Here is a 14,160-nt window from a genome sequence, read left to right on the forward strand (position 1 = left end):
ACGTCTGGTTCTCACATGTACCCAAACCTCAGTTAAGGTGGTGAGGGTGGAACCACACCAAGATGAGATAGAGGGAAGGATAATGCACTTCAAGTGTGTGTGTCAACTGTGGGAATTATGGGCCTCAGGAGGCTTCTTCCCTTGGATGTACCTAGCCCTTTTAGATAGAATATGATCTTCAAGGGAAGGTTTAATTATGTTCTTGGAGATGGTTACTACTTTGCTATCATAAGATATGCAGCAGGACATAACATCAAGATAAAAACTACCATGCCATGGTAGGGCTCCTTTGTAAATAGCATCTCCAGAGGATACCCATTAGAGTATTCGATTAAGTTGTAATATTTGTCCACAAATAGATAAATTTTAATGCTTATAAAATTACTTCTAAGAGTAATTTCTCGAATGTACTGTGGAATTTAAATTATTAATAAAATAACTGGATTTTATTGCGTTAAATAAAATAAGTTATCACGTGTCTTTTGATGCTTATTTTTCTCTTTAAATAAATGCCCCATAATTAAGCAGTTAAGAAAATAAGTGGACAAAAAGTTTAAATCTCTGCCTATAAATATGTATGTACAGATACAACATATGTGAAGGTTATGATACAACATATGTGAAGGTCAGGAATGGATTTTACTCGTCTATCTATCCAATATCTCCAACATATAAACCATATCCCTTAAAATGTCTGCATATCACAAAGCATTGGATATTATAACTGGAGATGAGGATGAATTCATAAAGGAAAAATACATTAAGTGGAATGCTACAATCAGTAAATATTTTGGTAATAATCCTATTATACAAAAGGATCCGAAGCATGTAAACAAATCTAAGGCCTTTAAAATAGGGTCAGATCTAGATTTAATGCAAGAATGGATATTTCCAAAACTTGATACAAATGATCAAGTTACTTCCTTATTGGTGTGCAAATCATGAGGTAAAATCATAATGGAAGAGATTTGGCAACCTGATATGCCCTGGAGATATCTAAAAAGAATTTTGTTAAAGGAAACACAAAGAGCATAAAAGTCTTTCGAATGGTGAATGGATCATATTCAAGAGATGTAGTACAATATATATGTACATGCCAAATATAGCATAATCTCATGGTCCTTGGTGCATATCCCTATTGGATGTTACATGATTATCCCATGGGATCATGTCCTAGAGAAACTTTCTTAATGGATTTCACATCGGCTAGAAGAAAGAAGTAACGAATACATGATAGATTATTCTTTTCAACCAAATTCAACCATCCTAAAGAGAGATTTGTCAATCACCTTAGAATAATGGAAGAAGACACTTTTAGGATGCTATTAAAACTAATTGGGTATAGCCATTAATCATATTCTTCTAATAATAATTTGTGGGTTCTGAGCACACCACCTCACAAATCAGGGGGGCAATTTGTTACCACCATTTTTATGCAATAGCTAGCATTTATTATGATACATTGTATCAAACCCCAAAGGGTTTATTGTTTATGTAAATGTGAAGACCCAATCATACAAAGAAGCCCATGATAAATAGTCAACAACTAGGGGCCCATAGAAGAAAGCCCTGCAATCAAGCGTGGTCAAGAGATGGAAGTCAGACGACGCCAAAAACGTAGACAAAGACGTGGTCCTTATGGCGCTAGAAGATAGCAGTTGTGATTTGAATCATAAATGATTCAAATCATTTCCCTCCAAAGAGGCAAAGAAGTTACGCATGGTCACGAAGTATAAATTCAAGAAGGAAGATCTAAACAAGACAACAAACATAACACACAACAACGTGCAAATTTACTTTCTTTTCTAGCGTAGCTTTAACCTAGATTATCCAACCCCCTTCTGGGGTTACAATTAGTTCCTAGCCTAGATCTAGAGCATGTACTAAGTGATACGTTTGTTCAAACTCCGATTTTAGCCAGAACTCATGGAGGTATTTGTTGTAGCCTAAAAATCAACAGCTACCCTTATGACACATGGCACTACTTCAGCCCTACACGTGGCATTCGTTTAGACCAAGAAAAGTACAAAGGCTTGTAGGTTCTTTGGGCTAAAGTACACTTTTCTGAGGAAAAGGTGTACTGAAAAGCTCCCTTGTGACCCTAGAATTGTACTTAGGCCCAATGAAGTAAAGCCTGATTCAGCTAAAGGGTAAAATGCATTTACCAATCAGTACTTGCCATGTGTCCTGATATTATTGCTTAGCCAATCAGATGCTCCCAAATTAGGGTGACATTAAGGTACATCAGTCATTTCAAACAGTATAAATAGTCCTTGAAATCAGGGGAAACGTACATTTTTTGGAGCATAGTACTGTTATTCTGCCATAAATTCTCTCTCTCTCTATCTACTTTCTCTCTCTAAAAGTTCCTTCATATCCCTGATTTCTGACTTGAGCATCGGAGGGGGAAATACCACCCAAACCTCCAGGGTGGGTCCCTTTTTGCAGGTTGCTGAGCGGAGTTCGGAATCGCGATTCGAGCCCAATCATTGTTACACAAGTCTCCAAATTAAGAACCTAAAGTTGGGAGTTATTGTATTAATTTACTAGTTTTACACAACGTAACATTTGGCGCCGTCTGTGGGAAGACGCAACAATGACAGATTGACATTCATCGAATGTCGCAAGGAACAGAAGTTTTAGAGTTCAAGTGGAAGACACAGTGGATGACGAGAGGCCACCCCGTGAACGAGACAGAGGCCATGTTGCCGTCCATCTGGAGGGTAGGACTGTGACTCCGGTCATCCAGGAAAACCTTGATCGTCCAGTGACAGCTGGTCACTTGGAGAATGTCTTAAATGATTTCCAGGCCAGAATGGCCGTTGTTATGGAAGAGCAGATTAAGAACAATATGTTGTTCTTTCAGATAAGTCCAGGAGGAGAGGCAACAAAGCCACTCAAAGGGAGGTCCCAAGAGGGTCGTCCAGGGACTAGCCGGCCACCTCGGCCAGAGTTGACCAGGCCGCTGTAATAGCCCTGTTTTTTAAGAACATTTATTTAATGCTAATTATATTTATTAAGTTAATTATGTTTCAGAAATTTCTTATTTTATTTGAGTTGTGAAATATAAATTTTATTTGTCGTGTTGTAATATATTTATTTACTTAATTTTAAGAAGTTATTATTACTAGTAATTTATATATTGAGTTTTATGTGCAACTAGTTGAGTTGTATTTGCCCAAAATAGAAACCCAAACCCAAATTACTTATGTCGGTTATTTTTCAAAGAAACAGAACCAGACCCTTATCATCTTTGTTTTGGCGGTGAAGAGGACCAAACCCAACCCGTGAAAAAAAAAAGAAACCCAAAACCCCAAAAGAAAATCAAACTCTCTCTCCTCTCTCGGTGAAACCCCAACCCCTCGTGAAAAATTTCGAAACCCGAAACCCCAAATTCTCTCTCTTCCCCTTCCTTCCTCCTCGTCGGTATTTTGCGGCGTTTCTTCGCCGGTGATGCTGCCGGAGTTGTTGCTGGCCGAACTTTTTCTCACCTTGCTCGCGTTTTCTCTTTCCTCAGTTGTCTTGTTGCGGGTCTTGTTCTTCCTCCTCTGTTCGTGTTCTGCCTCCGTGGTGCTGCCGTTGTTGGTTGGTTGTCGTCGCCGCTGCTGTTGTGTTGCTTTCGTTGTTGTTTCTGTGGCTACTGTTGATGGTGGTGTTGCGGTTGTTATCGAAGTCTCCTTCCCAGCCCTGTTTTCTCTCTGTTCTTGTGTCGTTGGGGTTGGTTGCTGCTGCTGTACTACCGTCGTGGCTTCGGTCTTGACACCGTGAGATGGTGGTGCTGCCGTTGTCGGTACTAACACCCTCTGTTTCTTTGCTCTTTTTATTGTTGTTCCAGTTTGGAGTGATGATTGATGTGTTGACAATGGTGATTATAGTTTATAATATTTCATTATTCTTGGATGTGAATTCTTATTTTTAATTGATTGTGTTTGTGTTGGTTATTGCATAAGTGTTGTATTATTGAATTGTTAGTCATTATTGGTAAATTTAGTTTGGAATGGTTCCTTAAATCAAGTGATAAATTAAGTTGGGGTATTGTTAGTTTTGGAAATTATTTATGATTATAAGTTCTGAAATTTGTTTAGTAAATTGTGTTAGTTTAGTTTGATTAATGGAAGCCTAGTTCTAGTTATATCGAATTATAAGTCATCTGATGGAGTTATCTATTCGATAAGAGGTTGTCATCTAGATTGAAAGGATGTTTTATATTAAGAGTAATAAGAAATGATAATTGATATTACTTGAATTAGTTTACTTGATTAGTTAATTATTGAGAAAAGATAATTGATATTACTTGAATTAGTTTAAAGTAAGTTAGATGAGAAATACTTATTATTAGTTAGCAATTAAAGAATTAAAATGTTATGAGTTCAGAGGCGATTTATCTTTTGTGAATCTAATGTTAATAGGAAGTTGTTAAACCTTAAATGATATTCATGTTATCAATCAGATTGTTCGAGCTCATTGTTAATTATGTTATAGAAGTCCTGGTTTTTGGCTTAAATGATCTTTATTAGTGTTTAAAGGCGACTTGAGTAACAGATTTATATAGTAATGAAATTATGTTATTGATTATGTGTATGCGATACATGAAAGTTGTTTTTACGTTGTTGATGGAAGTTCACTGAATTGTGGAAGGTGGTATACTTAATGTATAATTATATTTCTAATTGTAGGTTATCTTTTTGTCAAAGTATATACTATTAATAAGTGGATTAATGTGATAAGTTTGTGATAAGTATTCTAGTTATACTAGAATGATGTTTTAGAATTGGTTGGGTGTAAGTCTATAAATAAAAGAATAGTTATATGAAAATCTGCCTAGAGTTATCAATGATACTATGGGAAAGAATAGCTTGAGTAGATCTGCTTAAATGGGTTAACCTAATTAATAACCTCACATGATGTCAAAGAAAGGATAAACTAAAACTATAATAATGTGAAGAGTATGAAAGTTAGATTACTTAGATATGGATTAGATTAGTGATGATGTGTTTGATAAAGTATTTTAATTGGATGACTATAAATAGAATAATATAATAAAGTGATGTGGATTGATTAGAATTGAGAGGACTAAGTTGGTTTATAAGATTACTTAAGTGCAAGTTTGTACATTACTTTAAAGTAGTTTGAATTACACAATGAATGACTTCTAATTAGAAGAGAGGTTGACTCGCTATACTAAGTAAGAATATGATCTATTAATGGTTGCTATTTATATTGGTATTGGAATCGAACTTACGAGATAACATGGCCATAATTGATTAGGTCTAATCGACCTTTATTTCATGAATCTCGAGTTGTGGAATCTATGCTAACTCTCCTTAGTTAATTCTAAGAGAGAGACTTATTGTAATTTTTGATGGTGTTTGATTACAGTTATTACCATTGATGAGTTAAGAATTAATTGATAGTCGGGAAGTATAAAAGCGTATAAACTATTTATAAGTAAGAATATGAGTTGTGTGTTTGTGAGTTAGTAACTTTCAGTTATAAATTGTTGTTATTTATAAATTCTATGATTGAAATTGAGCTGAACTTAGTTGCATGACCATGGTGAACTTGGAAATGGTAAGAAAGTACAATGACATGTAATCATAGCTTCTTAGTGTGAAGTCTTCTAGTGTGGTTGGTTATGCAACAATTGCTTATAGTTATTAAAGCTAGTAGATGAGTTATATAAATGATCCGATTGAGTTATGAATGATACTCGAAAGGAAGCTAAAAGGGGAAAGTAGCCTCGTCTGAGTCGACGGATGAGGTGATACAAACAGTGCCCCATGGACTGTGAACCTTGGGGGCCCCACAAGGAAACCTTCCCATTGCCCTATGGGCGATAATCGGGCGATATATCAGGTAATGTGAAACCTGTGGATGGCTGATGAAATCAGCGGAAAAATGTACTCCGGACTAGTCGCGGTTATTGGCCAAAAGTAAAGCGAATGGTTGGGTGACGACCCCCACTGTCGGAGTGTAAGCTTTGTCTCCTCCGCCGCGTTCTCTTTCCCCCTGGTTAAAAGGAATTATCTCAGATATGAAAGTTATATCGATAATGGATTCCCGATAAGGAATCGTATCGTGGTAAGTTGTTTCGATATTGGATTCCCGATAAGGAATCATATCAGGTAAGTAGTGAATGTTTATTCAGTATATGAATATGAATATCGATATTGGTTTCCTGATAAGGAGGCATATCATGGTAAGTGATACTAACGTTAGATTCCTGATAAGGAATCATATCTTGTTATGTGGATTCCTGATAAGGAATTGTATCTCGTTATTGAATTCCCGATAAGGAATCGTTATGATAGGAAAGTTATTATGTTATTTGTTGCCTGATAAGGTTTGTGTAGGACAGTTAAAGGATGATTGATAGAGTATGAAAGCATAAGTTTGGATTCTGATAAGAAATCAATTAAAGGAAGTAAAGTATATTGCTTATATCAAAGTTGGTAACCCAGATTCCTCATAAGGGATCGTGATATGTTGAAAGGTTAACTAATCAGTTTCTATATGAGATATGTATCTGTTACAAGATTGTTTGAAGTCACGTTGTTGGGTTTGCTATTATGTGAATGACGATGTAGTAGAAAAGGAACAATTAGATAAAGATGTATAAGTATGTTGTCAACATGAGTTGATGTGATGCATGTTATGACAATGTGATTATGTTGACTGCTGAGTCTTTTCAAGTAAAAGCCACCAAAGCATGTGTTACTCTTGTTTACGGGTTTAGTACTCAGCTTTGCTGATGTGTGTATGTTGTTTTGTCATTTCTGTGGCCTGTCACTTGGTGGGTGGCAGTATCTTAAATGTTTCAGGTTGAAGCCGTGAGTTAATCTTCTACAAGTTGAAGCTGATACGAGACGGTGATTATCGTAGTTGTTACAAAGTGAGGGCGCTTAACTTGTAATAGTTAGTTATTAAACTTTTGTTTTAATTCTTTGTATTTAAGAGTCGTTAGTGCTCCTGATTCTCTGTTGGTTGTTGCTCCGCAAAAGCGTTGAGGTTGATGAGTTCTGGGATTTGGAAATATTTTATTTATTAAAATTATAACAGGTTCATATTATTTTTCGCTTTAGCGTTGTTCTATTTTCAAAGGAAATTCTGCCGGATTTTCTGTAGAAATTTATGGGAATAAAGTCTGAGAATCAGAGCATAGTTGCAATAGTTAATTATTTTGAAGAGAGTTAGCAATTGAGTTCCATACTCTCCGATGTAGTTTGGTGAGTGTGATGGTAATAGTTCGGGTTATCTCGACCAGAGTCTCTTTCGCTGTGCTTAATCCTTTGTAAGCTGGTCGGGAGAATTCGGGCCGTTACAGCCGCTTTCCAAGGGAAAGCAGCCAGCTGTTAGTGACTCCAGGAGGAAGATGGACTGGAGGCTGGTAGTCCGTCCAGGAGACAATATTCCCCCTACTGGCCACAAAATGGAATCTGATGCTAGGGAGTATCTGGAAGCCAAGAGGGCGGCAGCCCAGCAGCGTTCAGCCTCTGGTTCCACTCCTTATATGAAGGATCCGTCGCTGAGGCTCCCGTCCAGAACAGTAGGACGAAGCCATGGACCTTCAGCTTTCCAGCCAAGGCAAGAGAAAACAGTTTTGCAGCCAATGGTGTATAGGCGTCAAGCCTTAGCTAACACCTCTTCTAATCCGGTTCTAAAGGAGTACCACCGGGAGCACATACCCATTAAGGGTTTGGTTAGGGCACTCCAGATCAATTGGCCAACTCCTTTCTCGGTCAGAATTATGGAGTCCCCTCCTTTCCCAAAGGTTAAGCTCCCGACCATTGAGCCTTTCGATGGAACAACAGAACCAGACGATCATCTATCAGCCTATAAGCATCAAATGTATGTCCAAGGGGTGGGCGATGCTACTTGGTGTAAGAATTTCCCAGCTACGTTGCAGGGAGTAGCTCAGAAATGGTTTAACAATTTGCCGCCTAACTCAGTGAACAATTTCACTGAGCTCAGTATCCTGTTCACTAGTCACTTTGTGGCTAATCGTCAAGAATAAAAACAAGCATGCACTTGGGTAAGGTGGTTCAGGGTCCTAAAGAGGCCTTGAGAGGTTATGTGAAGAGATTCAACCTAGAAGCGTTGCAGATCCAGGATCTGAATGCAGGAGTGGCGTTTGACGCCTTCATCAGAGGTTTAAAACCAGGAAGCTTTAAGTTTGATTTGGTCAAGAAGAAAATCACCACATTGACGGAAGCTTTGAAGGAAGCTGAAGCATTCATTCATGCCACGGAGGTTTGTGCTGAGGCAAAACAGCCGGAGGGAAAGAAGGTAGAAGAGGCTATTCAGCCAAAAAAGAATCCACCCAAAAAAGCTGAAACTTGGGCAATGACTTCTTTGACCACCTCGTCCAAGAGGAGTAGGCGGTCTAAGCCGGCGGCCTCAGTTGAACCTATATAGTTCAACAAAGATCAGTATTCCATTCTGATGGAAATTAAGGATCGGCATGAGCTAAAGGCGCCGGCCGAAATGAAGACGCCCTATCGTAATAGAGACAAAAGCAAGTATTGTGTTTTCCACAAGGATTGTGGACATGAAACCAAGTATGCAAGCATTTGAAGAGAGCATTAGAAGACTTGGCCCGAAAGGGTAAGATGAACAATTATTTACCTTCATCAGGAAGGAAATTCCAGAAAAGTGATAACCGTCAAGGAAGGAAGATGGATGGTTATAGCACGGATGATGATGTTGTAATTGTAATACCCCGAATTTTCAAAGATTATTTTATTATTATTTATTAAGATTTAACATTATTTTCGCTTAAAAATTATTTTGTGGTAATGAGATTTCATTTGTCAACTGAGTTTATTAAAATAATAATTTAATTAGTTTGATTTATTTTAACAAGTTTCAACTAAATAATTTACTTATTATTCATTTCATTATCAAACTCTTTAAATTGATACCTTGGTCCACATTGGTAATCCAAGCCCAAACATTAGTCCATAGTTCAAGTCCATGTGTCTTTTACCAAAAAGAAAAGTTAAAACAAAACAAAAAAAAAAAAGAGAGAGTGAAAATCAGCTTCTTTCACCGCCTCCCTCCCTCCTTCCTCTTCTTCAAAAAAAAAAAATCAGCAGTAAAAGAATTAATTAGTTCAGCAACTTGTAATACTTGTCAGTAAAAATTTAATCTTCCCAACTAATATCATATTATAGGGGAGGTAAACATTGAAGAAGCTACAACACCATAGCTTCACCTCCCTACACCATAGCCTCCATTAATGGGGACTTAACCAAGCTTGAAAATTTCTGACCAAATCCCTCTATAAATAGTGACTTCAATCTCATCAGATTCCTCAAGCAAAAACCACTTCAAAGGTTTGCTTCATTCTCTCTCTCCCTCTTTAATTTCTGAAATTCTGATTTTTAGAGATAAAACAAAATAAAATTTCAAAACCACCATTACCACCAACCCAGAACCGCCGGAAAAACTTCGAACCACCAGAAAATCCGACCACCCTCGTTCGCGTCGTCTGCCCAGCCTGAGTCGCGCCTTCCTTCGCGCTCCCAGCCAACCCCGTCGCAGTCCCCTGCCCAGGTTGTCGCGACCCATCTGTCACCCAGCCCTAACCCGCGACCCTCGTCCTTCCTTCCTTCCTTCGCAGCCTCTGCTGCGTCGAATTCTGTCGCCGGCCAAAACCACCGCCAGCCCAAACCTCCTTCCCTTCCTCCTCTTCGTGCTCCTCTGTCTTTCTCCCTCCTTCGTTTCTTTTTCTTTCTTTTTCTGTTTGTAAAACTGATTCAAAGAATCAGTAAAAGAGGACCCCCTTCCCTTTTTAATGAGTTTTGTTATTTTACCTTTATTTTAAAAAGCTAAAACTTATAAACTTCCTAAACTAGCTACATTAATTAATTAGTGTATTTTATTAATCTTTTACAAACTTGATAACGTTTTCTGATTTTCTAAATTAAAACAAGGAGTAACATATAGTTATTCTTCTATGTTTAAAATAGTTGTTTAAGTTAATAAAATTAAGATTGAAGTAATTTTATGAATACTTAAAATGATTCCATATATAGTGTGAAAACTATAAAACTTTATAAACCCTCTTGAGGTCATTAAGAATTTCTATTGTTTACTTTATAAAAAAAAAAGGGGTTATTTAGGAACTAACTTAAATCTCGTTAATATTGTAGACTCCGATTTCGTAGACAAGGACTATCAAGAGTGCTAACACGTTCGTGAACTTAGCTTTGGGCACGCGTCACGAGGTAATCTTCAATGTCCATCTAAACATAGATCCCGTTAGCGTAAAACGAATTGATTACGTGATTATTATGTGCTTATAAAATTTATAAGTATGGACTATAATTATGGATTATCGATTTAATGTGAGTTATGAATACGAATGACAATGGACAATGACTATGGATTTTCGACTATGGACGATGTACAATATGACATAGATGTTATTATAACGTTATTAAAATCGGTTAATGTTATTTAATAATATTATGATTATCATTATTATTATTATTATTGTTATTGTTATTATTATTATTATTATTATTATTATTATTATGATTATCATGAGTATTATTATCGTCATTAATATTGAAACTTTGTGGAAGTTGGAATTGATAAGAAATTGTGATAACGAAATGATTATAAATTTGAGGTGATAAATGAACTCAAGTGATTGATAATATGAAATAAGTTATTGAAATCTCTATGAATGGATTGAGATTATGATGGATTGAATATGTTCACACTGGTTTGAACAAGATGACGTAAATTGAATAAGATGACGTAAATGTATATGTGAATTATGTGATGACGTGAATTAAAAGATGTTAATCACGTAAAGTGAAATATCGGAGGGAAATGATGAACAGGTTTCCATGTATGAGTGGTTCAGCGGCCCCTACAGGTTCTCTGGTTACTATGCTGATTATTCTGTTAATGTCTTCCTTCTAACTTGATGTGATCCAAGTAGAAGGGGTGTGCACACTAGGGACTCTGTTATGGCCATTATGATTTTCGTAGGTGGTTACAGGGTTTCGTCCCGGCCTACAAGTAGGTGGTTACAGGGTTTCGTCCCGGCCTACTATGTTGAAGTAAGTGGTTACAGGGTTTGTCCCGGCTTACTGGCGTTCTCTTTCCTCTCCATGAATAATTGGGATAATTGAATTAATGAAATGATTATTCAGTGTATATATATGTGTACATGTGTTATGACTTCCAAAACTATTAGTATACTATTTTACAAAGTATTTTCAACTTAAGTATTTTACGGGATGGAGTTGGAATTACTCAGTTTATCTGATTTTTGGGAGCTTGTCTCTCTTGTCTCTTTTCAATGTATTTGTGCAGGTGGGTGATTGATCGGGGGAACAAAAGGGAGATCATTTAGAGTTGTCATCCACTTAGCATATGATTAGCTTCCGCTGGAACTCTGAAACATTTAGTTAATTAGTATTGTTTAATGAACAATTTACTTAGTTGTTTTGATTAATGAATTTGAGTTGGTGTGTTGTAACTTAGCCTTGCAATTGTTTCCAAGGAGATAATTGCGGCGGTAACACCACCCCGTCGGATCGAACCCTCAAGGATCCGTTTTCCCCCGAAAACCCGAGTTTTATTGGAATGGAAAAAGGGTTCGGGTCGGCGGGGGTGTTACAGTAATGGTCATTTCAGGAGGATTTGCGGCCGGAGGTCCAACAAATCGCGGCCACAAAAACTATTTAAGGGAACTCAGTCAGGTTATGCTCACTAATCAGACTGAGTCTGATCCCTTCCCTAAAATAGTAGTCAGCGAGCTGGACCGAGGAAAGATAAGAACGCCGCATGATGACCCCCTAGTAGTGTAAATGAAGATTGCCAACCTCAGGGTTAGGCGAATTCTGATTGATACCGGAAGCTCTACTGATATAATTAGTGCTGATTTTTTGTCTCGGTTGAAGTTTGATAAAAATGACTTGGTGCTTGTAAATCACCCTATAATCGGTTTCGGTGGAGGGATCATCCATCCCATGGGGACCGTCACTCTACCCGTCAGGGTTGGGGAAAAAGATGCTGCCCGAACGCTTTTTGTGAAATTTTTGGCAGTACGAGACTTGACTGCTTATAATGTCATTCTCGGATTACCTACCTTAAATCACATCAAGGCTGTTATTGTAACCCACTTAATGCTAATGAAGTTTGAGTGTGATGGGGGGAAGATTGGATCTCTCTATGGAGATCAGCAAGCTGCTAGAGAATGCTACCTTACCACTCTCAAACCATCATCATGGAAAGAAAAGGCAGAGCATCCAAAGGTCCGAGAGGATGACTCGGCCGAGAAGGTAAAGGGTCAGATTGTTGAGCTAAAGCAAGAGGTGGAGAAGGTTCAAGTGCTACCTCTTCCTGAGAGCAAGCCGTCAATGCTCTTGCCCAGCAAGAAGAGAAAGTGTTTGGCTATTAAAGAAGAAAAGAATTCATCTAAGGAGGTTATGGCAATAATGAGTCTGGGACTAGAACGTCCGGAGCCGGTAGAAAGTCCGGTAGAAATCTGTTTAAGACCAGATCGTCCAGAAAGGACATTGAAGGTTGGGTCCGTCCTGAATTCTGAAATCAAGGACGCCTTGATCAAGCTGCTAAGAGAATTTGAAGATGTTTTCGCCTATACCGTAGAAGAAATGCCTGGGATAGATCCTAAGGTAGCGGTGCATAGGCTAAATATTGAGCCGGGGAAGAAGCACATCCGGCAGAAGAAGAGGCATCAAGGGTCGTCCAGGAATCAGGCTGTTGATCAAGAGGTTCAAAAGCTGCTCAAATCTAAGTTTATACGTGAAACTTATTATCCAGAGTGGATAGCAAATGTTGTGATGGTTCCGAAGCCGAATGGCACATGGAGGATGTGCGTTGATTACACGGATTTAAACAAGGCTTGTCCTAAGGACAGCTTTCCGTTGCCCAAGATTGATCGGCTGGTTGATTCTACAGCAGGTCATGCACTACTGAGTTTCATGGACGCTTACTCAGGCTTCCACCAGATTCCCATGTGGCCAGACGACCAAGATAAAACCTCCTTCATAACAGAGAAAGGGTTGTATGGCTGGCTCCAGATGCCCTTCGGCCAGAGAAATGCCCCGGCCACCTTTCAAAGGCTTATCAACACTGTGTTTCGGCCACAACTTGGGAGAAATATGGAATCTTATATATCGACGATATGATCGTCAAGAGTCGAGAAGAAAAAGATCATCTGGACGGTTTAAGGGAAACTTTCCTCACTTTGAGGAAGTACAAGTTAATGCTCAATCCGCAGAAATGTGTATTCGGCGTAGTAGCTGGGAAGTTTCTGGGGTTTTTGGTCGATCAGCGAGGGATTGAGGCCAACCCCGACAAAATTCAAGCAATCATGAATATGACCTCGCCGTCTAAGGTCAAAGAAGTTCAGCGTCTGATGGGATGTTTGGCTGCCCTTGGACGATTTCTTTCAAAATCAGGAGACAAATGTCACCATTTCTTTGCAACCATTAAAAAGAATGCCAAGTTTGAATGGACGGAAGAAGCTGAGGTTGCGCTTCAACAAGTTAAAGATCATCTTCGGCAGCTGCCTAGGCTGATCAGTCCGGCAGAGGGAGAAAAACTATACGTTTGTCTGGCCGTGTCTCCATTCGCTGTAAGTGCTGTTCTCTTGGCTGAGAGAGACTCATTACAAATACCCGTCTATTTTGTTATCCATGTCTTGAAAGACGCGAAGGGCAGGTATTCGTCCATTGAGAAGTTCGGCCTGGCGCTGCTGATGGCTAGCCGGAAGTTAAGGCCTTACTTTCTAGCCCATAGCATTCTTGTTTATACAGATCAGCCACTGAGGCAAGTGTTGCATAAGATGGACGCATCTGGCCGAATGTTGAAATGGGCCGTTGAGCTCAATATGTTTGACTTAACATTCGAGCCTCGAAAGGCAATCAAGGGGCAAGCTCTAGCTGATTTTATTGTAGAGCTGACCCGGCCTATGATGGAAAGCGTCCAAGACCCAGCAGAGGGAAAGCGGCATTGGACACTAATGGTGGACGGATCCTCCACTACGAATGGATGTGGGGCTGGGATGATTTTCCAATCACCAGAAGGGGATAAATTTGAGTATGCCATGAAGTTCCTATTCCAGGCTTCAAACAATGAGGCAGAGTATGAAGCTCTCTTGGCCGGCATAAAAAT

The 14,160-nt window shown here is 38.6% G+C and overlaps 1 long non-coding RNA gene across 1 annotated transcript; it reads left to right on the plus strand.

Annotated features, from left to right (window-relative positions):
* The first annotated feature begins 10,106 nt into the window (after positions 1-10,106).
* Positions 10,107-11,473, plus strand: LOC130592008 (uncharacterized). The gene is made up of 2 exons (XR_008970028.1): positions 10,107-10,229; positions 11,332-11,473. It is a non-coding gene; the product is annotated as an uncharacterized LOC130592008 (long non-coding RNA).
* The last annotated feature ends 2,687 nt before the right edge of the window (positions 11,474-14,160 follow it).

The sequence above is a fragment of the Beta vulgaris genome, chromosome 6 (genome assembly GCF_026745355.1).
Source record: "Beta vulgaris subsp. vulgaris cultivar EL10 chromosome 6, EL10.2, whole genome shotgun sequence".
Classification (NCBI taxonomy): domain Eukaryota; kingdom Viridiplantae; phylum Streptophyta; class Magnoliopsida; order Caryophyllales; family Amaranthaceae; genus Beta; species Beta vulgaris.